The sequence below is a fragment of the Monodelphis domestica genome, chromosome 2 (assembly GCF_027887165.1).
Source record: "Monodelphis domestica isolate mMonDom1 chromosome 2, mMonDom1.pri, whole genome shotgun sequence".
NCBI lineage: Eukaryota > Metazoa > Chordata > Mammalia > Didelphimorphia > Didelphidae > Monodelphis > Monodelphis domestica.
In genome coordinates this window covers 332,114,190-332,135,980 of record NC_077228.1, presented here as the reverse complement: position 1 = coordinate 332,135,980, position 21,791 = coordinate 332,114,190, and positions in this window count along the sequence as shown.

The window sequence follows — 21,791 nt, the reverse complement described above, 5'->3', positions numbered from 1 at the left end:
CCACTACTCTTTGGAGGGGAAAGGCTTTGAAAAAGCCTTGACAGGAGAAACATGGTTTCAGTCTATTCACTTAAACTTCAGATTTCTGGTAACCAACAATGTAAGATTTAACTTAATATCAATAACTTTGTTGGTAGCTTTGCTCCTTTGGTTGATACCTCAGTGATTTCAGGAACCTTTCTGATTCTTATGACTCCAAGTATTATATTTTATAAGGTTTATTACTAATTACTTAAGTAGAGAGAAAAATAAACTAAAAGTGATAGAAGTTCAAAAAAAGTAAATGCATGTGAGTAAGTTCTACAGTTTGCTTCTGCTGCTGTAATCAAGGAAAAGAGAGATAGAGGCAGGATTCCATAAAACTTATATCCTCCCTACATTAGCACACAATATGAGAAGGAACATGGAATGCTGGGAATTGAAGTTCTGGGGAGCAGATTCTAATTACACAGTGGTCTTAACCTCATGTGTGCTAAAGGATCTCAGTGGTTTTTTAGTGTCTCCTGGCCCTTTGGATTCCAGCTTCCTAATTAGGACTTTGTATTTTGGTGAGAATCACTCCTGGATCTGCATTCACAATTTAGGATTATGGTATTTTTAGGTAGGTGATTTTTTCCCTAACTCTTTCCTATATTTCATATCTCTATCCAGTTGTAAGTTAAAGTTGCTAACAGTTTTTTCTGACTTAAGGGTTAATATTTTATAAATGGCAACTACAATCTTACTTTTATAACTCACATATTTAGTCAAACCTAATTTTAAATCTTACAAAAGACAAGGGAGGGTAGTAGAAGGAAGGGAAATGGGGTGGTTATTAAAAGCAAAAGAACTTATGTGGAGAGACAGAGTGAAAGGTGAAAGAGAGCAGAAGAAATCAAGAAAAATGAGATGGAGGGGAATACACAGTTGGTAATTATAACTGTGAATGCGAACAGGGATAAGCTCACTCTAAAAAGGAAGTGGACAGAATAATGTATTAAAAACCAGAATCCTCTGATATGTTGTATATCAAAAACACATTTGAGTAAAGGAGGTATGCACAGAATAAAAATAAGTGACTAGAGCATAATGTATTGTGCATAATCTGAAGTAAAAAGAGAGAAATAGCAATCATCATCTTAGACAAAGCTAAAACAAAAATAGATTAAGATAGATAAATAAGGAAATTATATCTTGCTAAAAGGTACCATAGACAATGAAGTAATATCAGTACTAAACATTTATGCACACCAAATATAAATAGTGAAACTATACCAGTGGGAGACCTCAACTTCTCTCTTTCAGATCTAGATAAATCCAACCAAAAACAAAACAAAACTCAGAAAGATTAAAGAGAGCAAATAAAATTTTAGAAAAGTTAGAACTAATAGATTTCTGGAGAAAATTTAATGGAAATAAAAAAGGAATATACATTCTTTTCAGAAGTACATGATTCTTACACAAAACCTTATCATCTATTGAGGCATAAAAACTTCACAACCAAATGTAGAAAAGCAGAAATAATAAGTGCATCCTTTTCAGATCATAACACAACAAAAATTATAATCAATAAACATCCATGGAAAGACAAAAAAATTAATTGAAACTAAATAATTTAATTCTAAAAAAAGGGAAGGATCAAAGAACAACTTAAAGAAATGATTATTAATTTCATTAAGGTAAATGACAATGAGGAGACAACGTTTTAAAATTTATGGGATATAGCTAAAAGCAAGATTTAGGAGAAAAGCTTATATGTCTAATCACTCATATCAATAAAGTTTGATTTGATATCAAATCAAAAAAATCAAGAAAAAGAAGACCAATGATTTGGACATTCAACTAAAAAAATTGGAAAAAGAACAAATTTTAAAACACCCCAATTAAAGACTAAATTGGAAATCATAAAAATCAAAAGAGAAATTAATAAAGTTGAAAGTAAGAGACTCATTGAACTAAATCAAAGACTAAGAGTTGTTTTTTGTGAAAAAAAAACAATAAATAGAACATTGGGTAATTTGATTAAAAATGACCATAGCATGTGAGGTCATGTAAAACATATTTCCATCTTATCCATGTTTCAAAAAGCAAAGACAGACAAAATAAAACAACAAAGATAAAGAATTTTTTTAAAAGTGTGTTTCCTTCTGCAGGGTTCATCAGTCATCTCTGGAGGTAGAATGTATTTTTCATCATTAGTCTTTTGGAATTGTTTTGGATAATAATCCAAGATAAAGTTGATCATCTTTATCAGAGTAGCTAAGTCTTTCTCAATTGTCCATTCTAATAACATTGCTTTTGCTGTGCACAATGTTCTGGTTTTTCACACTTTACTTTGTAAATATTTCCCCAGGTTTTTCTGAAATCATCTTACTTTCCATTTTTTATAGCATAAGATTATTCAATCATAATCATATAGCACAATTTTTCAGCCATTCCCCAATTTATGGGCAATCTCTTAATTTTCAATACTTCATCACCACTGTGTGGAGTGGAGAATTAATGTATTATTTTAAGGTAACAGTTAGCTAATAATATTAATAGTACCAAATTCAATATTCCTAACATCTGTGAAAATTGGATTTGGCTATCTCCTGATTGTAACAATGAAGGTACTTAGCTCTTCCTTTATTTCGAAGATTGAATTGTAATCCCCTGTCTATTTTTAGATTTTACTCCCCAAAGTGTTAAACTCAGTATTTAAAGTAGATCTACCCATTTTAATTATAAAAATTTGTTAACTAACCAAACAAGGTGTTACTTAACTACAAAAGGTGTTAACAAAAAAAGGTGTTAACTAACATAACAACAAAAAGGTGTTAACTAACTACAAAAGGTGTGAACACCCATTTCATACATTGAATGGGCAGCCTTGGAGAGGAGAGTCTGCTGTGATTGGTAGATATAAAAAATTTAGAGGAGTTGACACAAGAGAAAAAGGTATTTAAATAGAGGAAACAGAGGCACAAGGGAAAGGATCAATCAAGATTTAGTCACTCAGAGTTGGACTGGAATCAAGATTATTTACTTGGGCTTGGAGTGAAGAAGAATCACTCGGAGGAGAGACTGGAAGACAGACACTGAGACTTGGAGTGAAGACATTTGGCTGTGGAACTGGACCCTTGGAGGAGCTCGTGCAGGAGACCCCAGACTGCTTTCCTTTTAGATGGTCACCATGATGAGTTTAAAGGCTGACTTAGTTTCCTTGCCTTTTTGGAGGTGTGAACCTCTGAGAAAAGTCCCATTGTCTTGAGACTCCTTTCCCCTGGCTGAGGCTTAGAATTTCTACTTGGCTCTGAGGAAGCCAGAGCTCTCTCTCCCTCTCTCTCTCTCTCCCCTTTTATCTCTTCCTTAATATCTCCCCTCTATTGTAAATAAACTACCATAAATTCCACTTACTTTAGTAATTCATTTTGGGATTTAGAAATTAAATCCCTGGCAACCACAAATTAAAAATCCAGTCCAACCATATAAATTTAACAGATCCCAGTAGAAGTTAGTAAAATTAGTTTCTCCTATACCCTGCAGGATAGGATGACCCTAGCCCCATCCTAGCCCAAAAGCTCTTCTTAATCCCCTTTTGATCTGAGGAGGACAAAAGCAAACAGTGTCTTTACTATACAAAGTATTTTAGGGATTTTTCAATGTGTCTTTTAAATTTGTTCTTTGAAAATGGTTAAAACCATAGTTTAGTGGTTTAGGAATGTGTTGCCCTTTCCTCCAGTTTCTGTAACATTCCCCCATTCACCTTTTTCCAAACCCAGCCTATTTTATTTGCATTCAAAAAGTACCTTCTTCAAAATACTCAAGTGTAATAGAGGCTTTAGGAAAGCAAAATAGTAGCTTGTCAGAGGTAGTAATCTTCCTGGTACCAAAAAGCTATGAGTTTGTATGTAAATTCCCTGGCACCAAAACCCTTAAAATTGTTAATTTGAAGGATTCCTGGGATATGACCAGATGAATGTGCCAGAATGATGTAATTTGAAACTGAGGATTGTATTTTTCTATAAAGGGTTTTTCTATAGATCTTTGGACATTGTCTTAAGTCAATGATTTGAGGCATTGTCCCCCCCCCCTCTCTTTTCTCTCTCTCTCTCTCTCTCTCTCTCTCTCTCTCTCTCTCTCTCTCTCTGTCTCTCCCCTCCTCCCCCATAAAGCATTGCAGTTTAAGTGATGGTTTCCCCAATCTCATTTTGCCTAGTGGCTAAAAAAGGATACATTTTGTTATTATAAGATCACCTTCCACTTCCACTTCACACACCACGAAAGGAGCTTCTAGAAATATTGTTGTGCAAATGGATCTTGTTAAATAAATAAAATATTGGGAAAGTAATCTTTTGAGTCAAAACCTGATCTTATTGTTCAATTAATTAATCACAGTATCAGGTTTAAAGACACACCCAGTGCCTAAAACCCTACTTGTATTTGCTGATTTGCTTATATACATTATACCGAAGAATCATATTATATAAACTTCCCTTAGAAGTCAGGATGATGAATAATGTTTGGAAATGACCAAATAAAAATAAAAAAAAAGTCAGGGTGATGGTCAGCTGAATGTTTCTTCAGAAGGAGAAACTAAAGTTTCCCCTTTTAGAAGATTTCTTTCTTCAAGAAGGTCAGGTCATTTCTTTATCTTCTTATGAAGGGGGGAATCATGTAGTATCCCTGTCCCAATAGAGTATTATATAGGTTATTCCATAGTTTTAGAGCCAAAAGAGAGATATCACTATTTTAAGAAGTCTGGATTCCAAGACACTAATGACCTGTGCCAACTCTCCTTGGCAAAGTGTGAATCTTGAAATTTCTCAGACTTGTGAATGTTAAAAAATTCCCCCATTGGGGAATTCTCCATTGGAACAATTCCCTACTGGGACATTCCCCATTTAAAATGTGAGAACTCTACTTGGAACAGAAATGGGAGGACCTCTACTCCACCTGTACTTAAGACTGCTTTAGGTGAGAAAACTCCTTGCTGAACAATGAGAAATGCTTACACCCATACTTATAATGAGGCAAAAAGTTCTTTAAGCCATGCCTATTTTTAGAATTAATACAAAGGGGTGCTAAATACCTATTAAAGGTCAGGCAACTTGTAAACTTGCCAGGACAAAAAGGTGAGAAACTTACTCAGAGATTCTAATCTACTCAGCTGTGAATTCAGAATGATCTGTCCTTTGAAAAACATCTACTGTGATTGGTAGATGTAAGAATTTAGGGGAGGTGACAAAGAAAAAAAATTCCCTATATAAGGAAAAGAAAAAGTCTCTTGAGAGGAGTCAGAAGAATCTCTCTCTGTTGAAGTCAGCTGAGATGGAGCTGGCCTGGTGTCACTAGAATCCTTGCTTAGACAGATCTTGTGGTGAGTGATAAAAGACTGACTGATTCTCTCTCTCTCTTAAGACTCAGGTCTAGGCCATGTTGGCCTAAGGCCCTATACTTCTCTCTCTCTCTCTCTCTCTCTCTCTCTCTCTCTCCTTCTCTCTCTCTCTCTCTCTCTCTCTCTCTCTCTCTCTCTCCTTCTCTCTCTCTCTCTCTCTCTCTCTCTCTCTCTCTCTCTCTCTCTCTCTCTCTCTCTCTCTCTCTCTCTTTGATTCCTCATTGTATTATTAATTAAATTCTCTATAAAACCCAGTTGACTTGGGTATATTCATAATTGGGAATAATTCCCTGGCGACCACCTTATATTTGATTTAAAACAAGACACTGAAGTGAAAACATATTTTCTGCGGTCAAAATTTACTCACCCACTCTTATATCTATCACAATTTATATCTTCAACCATTTTAACTCTTACAGTTTATGGCAGACAACTATTTTAAATATCACAAAAGGTAAATTTTGCAAAGGCATTTCAAAGGATTTTAACTTTTTATTTTACTCTCAATATGATTATTAATTATTGATTCTCATAAACAATTATTCAATCAATTGATAATTGTGATTATTCTTTAGGATTAATTCTACAATGGTAATACCTCATTATTATGATAATTAGTGTTGCTAATAGGATTACATGCATGATATAAATATAATAAAACCCCATCAAAACATTGAATATAAACTAAAGCTGCTGAACTAAGTATCTTTTACAGTCATTTTCTCTTTTCTTTGATCTCTTTGTGATACAGACTTAGTAGTGGTATTGCCAGGTCAAAGGGTATGCACAGGTTTATAGCCCTTTGAGCAGAATTCCAAATTGTTCTCTAGAATGTCTGCACTAGTTCACAATTTAAAAAAATTCATATTTGAAAAGTGTCAACTAGAAGTCTCTGGACTGTAATTGATATTATAATGAAGAGATTTATCAATTGTGATCATTTTTGGGCATTAGACTTATCTGTTCCTATAAAAGCGTCTTGAATCTTTGGATTCCAGAATTTCTATGTAGAGTATCAGATAGAGTTCATCCAGGACTCTTAAAACCAAAATGAATTATATATGGGATATGGGTAGCTCCTATTGATAGCTTTCCTGAGTAAAAACTACTAATTAGTAGCTACCAACTGAAACTGCTGCCATGGAGGATATATATTAATAATGGTGATTTATAACCAATTTTACACTTTTTATGTTTTAATTGAGAAGGGTAATTTGGAAGGGAGATAGAACAGACCATTTTGCTGATTCCAGCATAGTTTTCTTCCAGGAACATCAGTTCTATACACTTAAACTTCAATTTTTAACATTGCCATTTGCCACTTCTTCTCAATAGCCTTCTTTCTCAAAGTATTTTCAAGATACTGCTAGGAATACATATTTCTGGCAAACTTAAAAATAAATGGTATTTTAATCTAATTTAGTTTAAATTTAATTTAGTAAAAATAATTAAATTTAATAAAGTTTTATTTAATTAAACATTTAAATTAAATTAAATTCATAATTATTTATTAATTACATAAATTTATTAATTAAATTAAATTTAAATTTGATTACAGACAAAATAGTATTGCTGAACATTTTGAATATTTGCACCTCAGAAAAGGAATTTACAAGTATAATTCTTGATAAGATGCTTGCAAAGCCTTGAATAATATATAAGATCTTTTATACAGTTTCTATTTGTCATGGAAGAGATGGACAATCTGATATCTGTATTCACGTATCTTTTGAAACCCATTCATACCAATGTGTTCATTCATAGTATGTGCTCTACTGAACCCTCCATTTCTAACTGTGGAATGAAAATCTTAAATTTAAGGTCTAAGGAGACTTTTCCAGGATTTACCATATTCCTCAAATGCTTGTACTACATGGAAGACTAGAATCAGCACAAACCAGCATGGTCCGTGGTATTTTTGCACCCTATAAAATATCCTATTGGGAAGAGATCTCCATGGGAGAAGATGTCTTTATCTAGGTTAGCTAGGTTAAAAAAAAAAAAGCAAACTAGTGTAGAAGAAAAAAGAGAGAGAAAGTGAGAAATACTTGGTGACAAAAGGAGGAGATACTCACAATTCCCTAGAGTTCAGCAATGAGTTAAGGAACTCTTTATTCCACCAGCCTGAAAGCTATGGAACCATATAATTGTGACTTATGCCCTGAGTCAAACAATGGAGGCAGGTGGACCAAACATTTCAAATAGGAGGTGTAGGCTGGTAAAGAAGAAAGTAAGCTCGTGGTTGGTTCAGGGTGACCAGAACATACTTCTCTAGCCAGGAAGAACAAAAGGGGAATTTAAACCAAAGTATCAGTTATGAATTAATCGTTGTGAATGATTTGTAATCTATTGCTTCTGTGATGTATGGAGATAAGAGCTTTATAGTAAGAAATGGACTTTTTGATCAGTTCTCCAGCAGCCATGGGAGACTAAAGGAGATAATGGATCCCAACCTGAAAGAATTTTTTGCCTTCAGGCAAATGTTGTCCTCTCTGACAACACATTTCTAATATTTATTGATCTTTATCATGCTGTTCCTAAAGCTAATTCAATTTCTTATTTACCATTGAATACATTTACATGTCTGTGTGATGACATGAAAATTAACATGATTTTAATAGAAAAAAGAATAAAACCAAATACATCAAAGCACCCAGAATGATCTGGGTACTTCTCAAAATCTATCTTCCTTGGTCTTCAAGGCAATTCCAAACTTTAGATCTCAGCTTTTTTCCCTAGATAAGTGGTTCTATGGACAGAACTCTGGGCTTCGAGTCAGCTATGTGACCACTGGCAAGTCACTTAAATGCTCTTTAGTTTCTATTTCTGAAAAATGGGGATAATAGTAGCACCAACGTTCCAGGTTTGTTGTTATTCAGTCATTTGGTTGTGTCTGACTCTTCCTGACCCTGTGAATCATACTGTCTGTGGGGTTTTCTTGGCAAAGATACTGGAATGATTTGCCATTTCATTCTCCAGTGGATTAAGGCAGAGGTTAAATAACCTGTATAGGGACACACAGCTAGTAAGTAGCTGAGGTTGCATTTGAACTCAGGTCTTCCTGACTACAGGCCTAATATTTTATCCACTGGGGATATGGTTTTTAGGTTCAAGCTAACTGCTGACACTGTTTTATTCATTTGGGGGTAGGGAGGAAGCAGGCCCCAAACACTGTATACAAAGTTTGCTTCCTTTTCCACCAAAAATTAGTTCCACAGTGAACAAAATAGTAGGTTGTTAAAGTTATTTATCCAATTCCAGAGCTAGCAGATATCAGAGAAAGTATACACAGGAGTAGAGATACCAGAAAAAATGTAGTGAAGCAGCTCTCCCTCTGGGAGAGAGGGAACTCAGCTCAGTTGGGAGAGAGAACTCCAGATCTCACTAAGGGGAAGTTCCCTGACTTCTCTTGAGTGGCAAGCTGGGGAATGGGGATATGACAGAGACGGCTAGCCCATTTAATGTCAGCTTCTTATCAGTCTTTCCCTGAAGTAACCTAAAGTGGGGTTGACGTCTTCCATCTTCTCTCTTCCAGTGCCAGAAGTGCCCTATGTGCCTTCAGAGACTGAGAAACCTGTAGTTTTGAGCTTCAAGAAACCAAATCTTGCAGCTATCGGCTCTCTTGCTCTCCACTCTGCCCCTTGCTCAGGCTTGGGATATCAATCTCCACCGATGAGGGGAGAGGTCTATACCAATGGGCTTTGGGACTTGGGTTACATAACAATATCTAGCATGTACATAATACATTAAGGTTTGTATTAGCTCATTTTATCCTTACCACAACCCTGGGAGGTGGTACTTTTATTATATTTTACATATGAGGACACTGAGGCATTGATATCAAATGACTTGTCTAAGATCACATAAATTAGTGATGGCCTTTTTGAGATTTTAGAGACTGAGTGCCCAGACTGCACTCTTGTGCTGCATGTGAGCCCCCCACTTTATCTTAGACAGGGGAGGGAGGAAGCACTTCCATTGGGCAACTGGGCAGAGGGGCGGGTGATGAGAGAAATGTCCTCAGGTGTACATGGAGAAGGGGAAAGGGAGCAGCCTTCTCTGGCATTCTCTGACATGTGTGCCATAGGTTTGCTAACATGGACATAAAAAATAGTGCCTAAGGTTGGATTTGAAACCAGAACTTTGCAATTCCATATCCAATACTCTTTCACACATAGCAATAGAGAAATTATAAAGATTTTATTCACTTTTAAAAACAGCAATGTGATATTTCAACATAATTTTACATGAGCTATTTCTTATCATAAAGAAGTAGTTTTGATGAAATTTTATTTTCCAATTCTCATTTTATTTTTATCTAACATTAAACAATATCATATTTCCTACTTTTTATCAGAAATGAGTTGCCAGGTGATTATTTTCCTTTCTGAAGTAAAAATCTGCATTTGATCCTCATTGTTTGTAGATTCTGAATTTGTGAATTCACCTACTTGGCTAAAAATGATCTGTAATCTCCAAATCAATACCTGTGGTGCTTTCATGGCCCTTCAAAGGCTTGTAAGGACATGAATGAAGAAGAGAAAAATTTGAGTCTACTGCTGGACTTATTTCTAACTGAGATAGAGCAAGGTGATGCTCTGCCTTCTAGTTTCAGTTCACTTAACAGTTTACTTAACAAATATCCTTTTTGTTGTCATTTTTGATGCTATATTTTTTTCATATTTTTGTGGTTTTTGTTGTTGGTGATTTTGCTGTTCAAAGTGCTTTCCTCCTCTCCCCCCAAAGTATAGTCCTAAAATGCTATTTAGAGTTCCTAAGTACAAGAAAGCTGTGATGTACCTTATGGAGAAAATGAATAAGCACCATTCAGGCAGGAATTATAGTGCTGTTAACCATGAGTTCACTGTTAAGGAATGAATAATACAGTATATTCAGAAAAAGAGGGAAGAAATTAATTGGTCCATAAATAAAACTACTCCAGGAAGTCCTTAAAGTAAATGTTTTGACTACTAGAGGATCATGAGAATCTAATCCTGAATTTCCTCTAGGAGAAATGGCTCATTATTTGCTAATTCAGTGTTTGCCATGACTTTATAGGACATAACTACTACAAATGACAACAATCACATATATTTACAAACGCTTTGAAAGTTATCAAACCAGGAATCTAAATTCCAGCATTCCCTCCAATGCAATTTGCCTAGTTAGTCCTTTTCTCTTTTAAAAGTCTTATAGAGAAGGATTTTCACCAAATCTTCAGGAACAGGAAAAAAAAAAGCCCTTATACCTATAAGAGTTATTGTAATATTAAACAACAATAAAAAAGAAAAGCACCACAAAATAGATACTTAAAGCAATAAATGCTATCAGAAATCAAACAACTCTATATTTGGGTGGTTTTTTTGCATCCATGATTTCATAGGTATATGGACATCCTCCAATGTTGCAAACTAGTAATAGTTCTCTAACTTTGAGTTTTAGAAACTCTCCTCAAGCACTGCAAATTGTGACTTGCTCTTGTTCACACAACCAGTATATGCCAAAGGAAGTTCTTGAATCTATGGGTTCTGATTCTAAGGCTAACTCTCTATCTCCTATCTTACACTATTTCTTCATATACAGCAGTTACTGATACTTACTATGCAGTATTGATACCAAACAATATAGATACCATGGAATGGTGGAGAACTGGCATTAGTGCCTGAAAACACTGTGTTTAACTCTTGCCTTTGAGAAATATTAGTTTTGTGACATGTGCATTCTGGGCTATAAGAAGAGGGTAGAGAAAATGTTTAGCCTATCACACTAAATGTTGCTCCAGTGTCTGGCTCATCCCCAACAAGGCTCATTAATGCTCAGCCAGAGGACCCAGTGGTGTCTTATGCAAGGGTTCCACCTATGCAGTCTCCTCCAGGAGAGGAAGGCCTCTCCAGAACTAATATCTCCAGAGATCAAGAAAGGAAGGCCAGACTTCCAGTCAAGTTGGCGGCTTAGAAGCAGCAAAAGTTCAGACCTCGGAAACCCTTCCTTACCGATCGCAAACTGAGTGATCCTAGGACACCGAAATTCAAGCTGAACAACAGGACAGACCTGGGGAACCCTCCTCTTGGACCTGGATCAAAAGGTACGGCCTCCACAAAGCCAGAACCCTAGATCACTTGGATCTAAGGGGTAGGCAGAAGGAAGGTCCCAGGACCCATCACCCCCCAACCCAGAGTGCTGAGCCCACAGCAGCAGTGGGAACCTCAGGGGCGGCAAAAGGGCCTCAGGGCTGGCTATTGTGAAGGACTCACCTGGAAAGCAACCTGAGCCAGTCTCCAGGGCACCCAACACAGATGGCAGGGAAACATAGAGAGAAGGGGGAAGCCTGTAGCCCCCTGGCTGGGTCCTTCCATCTGAGTCTCAAGGGAGGTTCCAGCTTTAGGGCACCAACTGAATCAAATCCCATCAGGAGCCCTCAGAACTTCTGTAAGAACAGAACACTCAGGGCTGGCAAAGGGCTTACTCCGAAGGGCTTACCTTGAAAGCAACCTGGGTCAGTCTCCGGGCATTCAACACAGATTGTGGAGGAGGAGGTTTTTTGCTTCAGGGCTCATTCGGCCCAAACCAGCTGAACCTAATCCCATCAGGAGCCCTCAGGGCCTAGGGAGGCCATGGCCCCTCCCCCCTTAGAGAGCAGGGTCTTCTGAAAAAACAGAAACCTAGAGGTGGAGTCAAGATAGCAGCCTAGAAGGAGCATAGACCTGGCAGCCTGGCCAGAGCTTTGGAGATCCTCCATATTTGCTCCAGCTGTCCAGGAAGTTTAGAACACAGAGCAAACCCAGCCCAACCAAGCTGACCTTAACCCCATGAAAAGTCTCCAGAATGCAGGGAAGCCCAGGCTCCCCACACATCCTCATTGACTGCTGGACTTTAAGTCAATCAAAAGCCTCCAGAGGACAGGGAAGCTCAAACCCCCAACAACCAACCCCCAGAAACTACACCAAGAGATCTTCTGTTAAAGCTCCAAGAGGGGAGACTGATAGAAGTCCCCAAAGAACAAAAAAAATGAGAGGAACAAGAGCACAGACAAATACGGGCAGTAAAGAAGGGGTGAATTTGAGCAAACAACAGAAAAAGAAGAAAGAAACTACAAAAGACAGCTACTACTCAGCAAATGGAACAGAGGGGGAGAGATCAGCAAATGATAAACCAGAAATCCCAGCGAATTGGATACAGGCTGTGGAAGAACTCAAAACACAACTAAGAGAGACTGAAGACAATTGGGAAAAGAACTTAAAAATTAAGATAAGTCATCTGCAAACAGAAGTACTTGAACTAAAATGAGAAAATAGTGTCTTGAAAGCCAAAATCAACCAGCTGGAAAATGAGGCAAAGGACATAAAAGATGAGGTAAAGAGGATGAAAGACCATCTTCAAAGAAAATCAGATCAGAATGAAAAGGATGAACAAAAAGCCAGAGATGAAATCCAATTTTTAAGAACAAGAATAAAACAACTAGAATCAAGTGACCTCACAAGGCAGCAAGACACTATAAAACAAAACAAAAAGAATGAAAAAATTGAGGAAAATGTGAAGCATCTCATTCACAAAACAGATGATTTAGAAAATCGTTCAAGAAGAGACAATGTAAGAATAATTGGACTACCAGAAGACCATGACAAAAGAAAAAGCCTGGACCTAATACTAGAGGAAATTATCCAGGAAACTGTCCCGAGATCCTAGAACAAGAGGGGAAAGTGGAGATTGAAAGAATCCACAGATCACCCCCTGTATTTAATTCCCAACTGACAACACCAAGAAATGTTATAGCCAAATTAAAAAATTATCAGATGAAAGAAAAGATATTATAAGCTGCCAAGAAGAAGCCATTCAGATACCATGGAAACACGGTGAGGTTAACACAGGATCTGGCTGAATCAACACTGAAGGACCGAAAGGCATGAAATACGATATTCCGGAAAGCAAGGGAACTAGGTCTACAATCAAGAATAAAATACCCATCAAAACTGACTATATTCTTACAGGGGAAAGTATGGTCATTCAACACAACAGAAGAGTTCCAAGCATTCATAAATAAAAGACCAGACCTGAACAGAAAATTTGATATCCAACCACAGAACTGAAGAGAATCATCAAAAGGTAATTTAAAAAGAGGGGGGAAAAACAAACAAAACAATAACAAAAATTTTTTAAGAGACTCAATAAGTTAAAATGATATGTATCCCTATAAGAAAAGAGGTCATTGGTAACTCTTAAAAACTGTTGCTATCACCTGAGCAGCTAGAAGAATTACACTCAGAGGAAACAGTGACAAACTGTATAGGATGAAAGGACAAGACATAAATAGGTATATAGATATATGCATGCATAAATACATATACATGTGTATGTATATAAATATATACATGACTAGAGTTAAAAAAAAAGAGGTTATGACTAAAAGAAATGGGAAAAGAAACAAATGGGGGTAAATTTATATGTCACAAAGAAGCTCATGGCAGGAGGGGGGGGGGAACATCGATACACTGGAAGGGTAAAAAGGTTGGAGATAGGAAATACTCAATTCTTATGTACTTTGAAACTGACCCAAAGAGGGAAGAACAATCCAATCCATTGGGGAAGAGAATATATTTGCACCCTATAGGGGAGTAGAAGGGTAAAAAATGGACTGGTGGGGAGGGAAGCAGTACAAGGGAGAGAGAGGGTGGGGGGAAATTTTAAAAAGACCACAGGGGAAAATAAGGGAGGGAATAAGAAGGGAGAGGGGTAGAAAGGGAAGTAAAATAAGGGGGGCACCAAGGGGACTGACTATAAACAAACATTGGTATAGAAGGAAATAGTGAAAGAAGAAAAGGCTGGACCAGGAGTAGAAATCAAAATGCTGGGAAATACACAGCTAGTAATCATAACTCTGAATGTGAATGGAATGAACTCACCCATAGAACGCAAGTGAATAGCAGAGTGGATTCGAATCCAAAACCCTGCCATATGTTGTCTGCAAGCAACACACATGAGGAAGGTAGATACGCATAGGGTAAAAGTAAGAGGATGAAGCCAAATCTATTGGGCATCAAATGATAAAAAGAAGGCAGGAGTAGCAACCATGATATCAGACAAAGCCAAAGTAAAAATAAATCTAGTTAAAAGAGATAGGGAAGGTAATTACATCCTGATAAAAGGCAGTATAGACAACAAGGAAATATCTGTACTCAATATGTATGCACCAAATGGCAGAGCATCCAAATTTTTAAAGCAGAAACTAGAGGAGCTCAAGGATGAAATAGATAGAAAAACTATGCTAGTGGGAGATCTGATTCCCCTATCTGAACTAGATAAATCAAATAAAAAATAAATAAGAAAGAGGTGAGAGAAGCAAATGGAATCTTAGAAAAATTAGAGTTAGTAGACATATGGAGAAGAATAAATAGGGACAAAAAGGAATACACCTTCTTTTCAGCAGTACATGGTACATTCACATTGACCATGTACTAGGGCACAAAATCATTGCAAACAAGTGCAAAAGGGCAGAAATAATAAATGTAACCTTCTCAGACCACAATGCAATAAAAATAATAATTAGTAAGGGTACATGGATAGATAAATCAAAAATTAATTGGAAATTAAACAATATGATTCTCCAAAACCAGCTAGTTAAAGAACAAATCGTAGAAACAATTAATAACTTCATTGAAGAAAATGACAATGGTGAGACATTCTTTCAAAACCTATGGGATGCAGTCAAAGCAGGAATTAGGGGGAAATTTATATCCTTGAGTTCATATATAAACAAATTAAGAAGGGCAGAGGTCAATGAATTGGGCATGCAAATTAAAAAACTAGAAAGTGAACAAATTAAAAACCCTCAGATGAAGACTAAATTAGGGATCCTAAAAATCAAAGGAGAAATTAATAAAATTGAAAGTCAAAGAACTATTGATTTAATAAATAAAACTAGAAGCTGGTACTTTGAAAAAAAAATAAAATTGACAAAGTACTAGTCAGTCTAATTAAAAAAAGGAAAGAAAAAAACCAAATTGACAGTATCCAAGATGAAAAGGGAGACCTCACCTCTAATGAAGAGGAAAGCAAGGCAATCATTAAAAACTTCTATGCCCAATTATATGGCAAAAAATATGGCAATCTAAGTGATATGGACGAATACTTACAAGAATATGAATTGCCTAGACTAAAAGAAGAAGAAATAAATTACCTAAACAACCCCATATCAGAAAAAGAAATTGAACAAGCCATCAAAGAACTCCCTAAGAAAAAATCCCCAGGTCCATATGGATTCACAAATGAATTCTATCAAACATTCAAAGAACAGCTAACCCCAACACTATACAAACTATTTGACAGAATAAGCCAAGAAGGGGTTCTACCAAATTCTTTTTACTACACAAACATGGTACTGATCCCAAAGCCAGGCAGGTTAAAAACAGAGAAAGAAAACTATAGGCCAATTTCCCTAATGAATATAGATGCAAAAATCTTAAACAGGATACTAGCAAAAAGACTCCAGCAAGTCATCACAAGGGTTATCCACTATGATCAGGTAGGATTCATACCAGGAATGCAAGGATGGTTCAATATTAGGAAAACCATCCACATAATTGACGATATCAACAAGCAAACCAACCAAAATCACATAATTATCTCAATAGATGCAGAAAAAGCCTTTGGCAAAATACAACACCCATTCCTATTGAAAACACTAGAAAGTATAGGAATAGAAAGGCCTTTCCTAAAAATAATAAACAGTATTTATCTAATACCATCAGCAAACATCATCTGCAATGGGGAAAAACTCAAAGCCTTCCCAATAAGATCAGGAGTCAAACAAGGATGCCCATTATCACCTTTATTATTTAATATTGTACTAGAAACATTAGCAGTAGCAATTAGAGAAGAAAAAGAAATTAAAGGTATTAAAATTGGCAATGAGGAGACCAAGCTGTCACTCTTTGCAGATGATATGATGATTTACTTAAAGAATCCCAGGGAATCAACCAAAAAGCTAATCGAAATAATCAACAACTTTAGCAAAGTTGCAGGATACAAAGTAAACCCACATAAGTCATCAGCATTTCTATATATCTCCAACCCAGTTCAGCAGCAAGAATTAGAAAGAGAAATTCCATTTAAAGTCACCTGAGACAATATAAAATACTTAGAAATCTATCTGCCAAGACAAACACAGGAACTATATGAACACAACTACAAACTCTCCACACAATTAAAACTAGATCCAAACAATTGGAAAAATATTGATTGCTCATGGGTGGGACGAGCTAACATAATAAAAATGATCATCCTACCCAAACATATATCTATTTAGTGCCATACCCATTGAACTACCAAAAAACTATTTTACTGAATTAGAGAAAACCATAACAAAGTTCATTTGGAAGAATAAAGGATCAAGGATATCTAGGGAAATAATGAAAAAATACAAAGGAAGGTGGCCTTGTAGTATCAGATCTCAAACTATATTACAAAGCAGCGGTCATCGAAACAATTTGGTACTGGCTAAGAGACAGAAAGGAGGATCAGTGGAATAGACTTGGGGTAAATGACCTCAGTAAGACAGTCTTTGACAAACTCAAAGATCCCAGCTTTTGGGACAAAAATCCACTATTTGATAAAAACTGCTGGGAAAATTGGAAGACAGTGTGGGAGAGATTAGGTTTGGATCAACACCTCACACCCTACACCAAGATAAACTCAGAATGGGAGAATGACTTGAATATAAAGAAGGAAACTATAAATAAATTAGGTGAACACAGAATAGTATACATGTCAGACCTTTGGGAAGGGAAAGATTTTAAAACCACGCAAGACTTAGAAAGAGTCACAAAATGCAAAAAAAATAATTTTGACTACATCAAATTAAAAAGTTTTTGTACAAACAAAACCAATGTAACTAAAATGAGAAGGAAAGCAACAAATTGGGAAACAATCTTCATAACAAAAACCTCTGACAAAGGTCTAATTACTCAAATCTATAAAGAGCTAAACCAGTTGTACAAAAAATCAAGCCATTCTCCAATTGATAAATGGGCAAGGGACATGAATAGGCAATTTTCAAAGAAATCAAAAGTATTAATAAGCACATGAAAAAGTGCTCTAAATCTCTTTTAATCAGAGAGATGCAAATCAAATCAACTCTGAGGTATCACCTCACAACTAGCAGATTGGCTAACATGACAGCAACAGAAAGTAATGAATGCTGGAGGGGATGTGGCAAAGTAGGGACATTAATGTATAGCTTGTAGAGTTGTGAATTGCTCCAACCATTCTGGAGGGCAATTTAGAACTATGCCCAAAGGGCACTAAAAGAGTATCTGCCCTTTGATCCAGCCATAGCACTGCTGGATTTGTACCCCAAAGAGATAATAAGGAAAAAGACATGTACAAGAATATTCATAGCTGCGCTCTTTGTGGTGGCCAAAAATTGGAAAATGAGGGGATGCCCTTCAATTGGGGAATGGCTGAACAAATTTTGGTATATGTTGGTGATGGAATACTATTGTGCAAAAAGAAATAATAAAGTGGAGGAATTCCATGGAGACTGGAACAACCTCCAGGAAGTGATGCAGAGTGAGAGGAGCAGAACCAGGAGAACATTATACACAGAGACTGAAACACTGTGGTACAAGAGAACGTAATGGACTTCTCTAGTAATCGCTTTACAATGTCTCTGAACAATCTGCAGGGATCTATGAGAAAAAAAAACAAACTATCCTCAAGCAGAGGACAAATTGAGGGAGTAAAAACACTGAGGAAAAGCAACTGCTTGACTACAGAGGTTGAGGGGACATCATCGAGGAGAGATACTAAATGAGCACCCTAATGCAAATACCAGCAACAAGGAAATGGGTTCAGAGCAAGGACACATGTGATACCCAGACGAATCACCCGTTGGCTAGGGAAGGGGTCGGTGGGGGGGAGGAAAAGAAAATGATCTGTTTCCAATGAACAATGTATGAAAATGACCAAATAAAATAATGTTTTAAAAACTAAAAAGAAAAAAAAAGAAAGGAAGGCCAGCTACTCATTCACCCAAGATGAAGTCCAAAGGAGAAGATCTAGGAGCAGTCTTTCAAGAAGCAGTCAAAGAGCCAAAGTCAAGATCCAAGCTGATGTTTCAGTCCAAAACCATCTTCAAAAGCCAAGTCACCAACTGATGTTCCAAGCCAAAGATTCAAGCTGAAGCAATCCTGGACAGGAAGTTCAGGACTTTTTATAGTGCTTTTTTCCACATCACTTCCTATCCCTTCCTCTCTTTTCAGGGGCCAATCACAGTTTCAAAATTGCCTAGCACTGCCTGGGGATGGGGGTGGGGGGCAGTGTCTGTGGAATCCACCTCTCATCCACTGAGGAAGTAAACTCTTATCAAAAGATTCTCTAGTTTCTGAATGACTGAGTTAAAAGGGTGAAACTCTCTAAGTAAGTGACTTGTGAATTATCTTACTTGATGGCTAATGAAGTGTTAAGTAGGTATTTCTTAATTGTTTAACTCAAAATAGACAAAGAGAATAAAGAATTCCCTTTCACAGGGCAGATAATTTAGCCTTTGAGTTCTCTAGACCAGTCAAACTAAAAAAGAAATAGGGACACTAAGTAGTAGTTAAGTTGTGGATCTTTAAAAATTTTTCTTTTATTTTGGGCTGGGTACATAAGGTGCTTTATTCTCTGCAGTGTTACATGCTAAGAGGTTGGGCTTCTGCAGATGTGGGCTGAATATTGATTTAGAAACCACATATTGGAATTCCATGTCAGCTCCAGGAGTGGGGAGGAAAAAGAGGAGGGAGAGAACATCAATCATGTAAGCATGGAAAAATATTCTAAATAAATAAAAAAATGTAATAATGAAAAAAGAAGCCGCATATTAGCATTATTTATATTAACATGTATTTTTAATTTTGTCAAATATCCAATTACATTTTAATCTGGTTCGGGTTGCATTGGTGAATATTGTGTGCTGCATGTGACTCATGGGCTACTTGTTAAGATATTTTTGGTCTAATCAACTTTCTTAAGACTATACATTGTGTTAACTCAGAAATAACACAGAACTATTAAAATAGTCAGAAAACCCAAGTCTTTAATCAGGAAAGGGATAAGTCCAATATTTGGCCTTTACTCAGAGCCCAGTGCCAAAACTTTTACAGGGCCTACACACCTTGGGACTGCGGGGACAACATCCCTGGGAGTGACACCGGGCTAGATGATGACTGTGAGGAACAAACTAATTTGGGGGACCTATATACTACTTGAGGAATCCAGGGGCAGGGAAAGATGATGATTTACATTACCATAGCTACAAGGAAATGGGAGTGTTCAAATTATACTAATAGTATACAATGAAGCTGGGGTGTAAGGGAAAAGGCTATTTACAATGGATACTAAAAGGATGGTCCTGGCCCAGGTGTTGTTCTTTTTGGGAGCAGGCCTGATACAATGGGGAAATCTTCTAAAATAAAAGGAAATTTAGCATTTGCTTAGCCCCACTTAATAGAGATTTTCATTTACCTTAGGGTCTATCATTCGGTGGGGTGTATGGGGTGCTCAGGGAGGGGTAGTATCTCTGGTATGGAGGGCTTGTCATGCCCTCCTAGGGCAGCTCTCCAGCCTCTGACCCCCACCTGACACCCACCTCTCACTTGTGGCTCCCAGTAGCTACTAGCACGCGGCAGCAGCCACACCCCGGGCAATGGCTTCGATAGGCCGGCTAAACCTTGTGAGGGTAGCCATCGGGTCATAGACCCCTGGTGAACCAGGGCTGTGCTCACCCAGCATGTGAAGACTGCTTCAGCGGAACAGGCGGAAGAAACCAACAAGAAGGTTCAACGGCTGAGATGGCGAGGCAGCAAAGCACTGTGGAGTGCTTAGGGCGTGTTGGAGCACAAAAGACAACACGGCCATCCAATGCAGCTGAGGAAGTCTCTAGGTCTAACGATTTTTTGTACCACAGGACCCAGGCTTCCAACACAGAGAGAGTGGGACTGTCTCTGTGCAGACTTTTCCACTTAAATCTCCTTCACGCACAAGTGTCTTTGTGCACACTCATCTATACATCATAGATGAAAACGCACAAAGACAATAGTTATCCTTGGTTACCGAGAGACTACTATTACTACTACTATCATTCAGTCTGAAATTGCTAGTCTGAGATTCCCTTCAGGGTAAATTCTCAGGGGAACAAGTACAAGCTTTGGGGTCTCCAATTTACAAGCTAATCCTAAACTTTGGGGTTCATCAGATCTTACTAGGCTACAAGTTTGGGGATCTCTAGATTCCATGTGGACAATTGCAAAGAATATGTCAATATTTATTGGTGGAGCGAGTTTTTTCCTTGATAAAGTTTCCTGCACTAATGAAATCATGGGTCTAAGTTTTGTCCCAAGAAGAGGACTGATTATGATATAGAAAGTTTTGTCAGGGAAATTTCCACAGATCAATTTGATCAGCATACTGCTTCCCTTATAGGATATGACATCATGTCTGTTCGTAATGAAGAAACAGATTGATATTATGGGAACTTGCCCTCCAGATGATACCCTAATGGGCCCCTTATCCCAAGAACTAAAAATGATATATCCTTATTTATGTAGGTTCACAAGGTTATGTTATCTCAGGTTTCACAAGGATATGTTGTCCCAGGGTTCCCTGACCTGACTTAGGTCATTGGCCAGACCATATGTTAAAAGGAGCCATAAAGACCCTGACTCTAGGAGTTCTTGTCCATCCTCTTCCTGACATATGCCAGGAACTGATAAGGACCCCAGCCCCAGGAGTTCCTGTTCACTCCCTCCACCCCAGGAATTCCTCTGTATTCCCCTACCCTAAAAGTGTATAAAAAGCCTGCAAATCATAGACTCAGGGCCAGCACTTTTGGAGTTGAGCCCCAAGCTATAGTTTGGTTAATAAAGTACCTCTTGTGTGTTGCATTACCATGTGTGTGTGTCCTCCATGGAATTGGAACCAGAACTGGGCATTACAGTAACTTGCTAAAAGGTCAATGATAATCGATATTAGATTGATTTTCCATGACTGGGACTCCTCAAAGATGGTTAACTGACTGGTACTCTGAGGAAGATGAATTTTTTCTGGAGGAAGTTCTGTTCTTTGCTGATTTATAAAAGGAAGTAAACAGACTCCAGTCCTTTCCCTCCTCTGCCTACTCCCCATTCTACTTATTAATCTATTAAGATGTCAGATTGGTAAGAAGGTAATGGGTGTCAATGTGTGGAATCTAGAGGTCCCTGGACTTGTAGCTTGCAGGGATTTTGTGATCCCCAGTTTATTTAGTTTGGAGGTAGAAACCCCAGGTTTTGACCTTGTCATATGAGAGTTCCTCCCCAGGGAAAGTCCTATTTCACTATCTCTCAGACTAACAATAGACTTTAAGATGTTTAGCTATTCTCCTAGTCTCCAGAAGCCTCTCTCAGTATATCTTACCTTC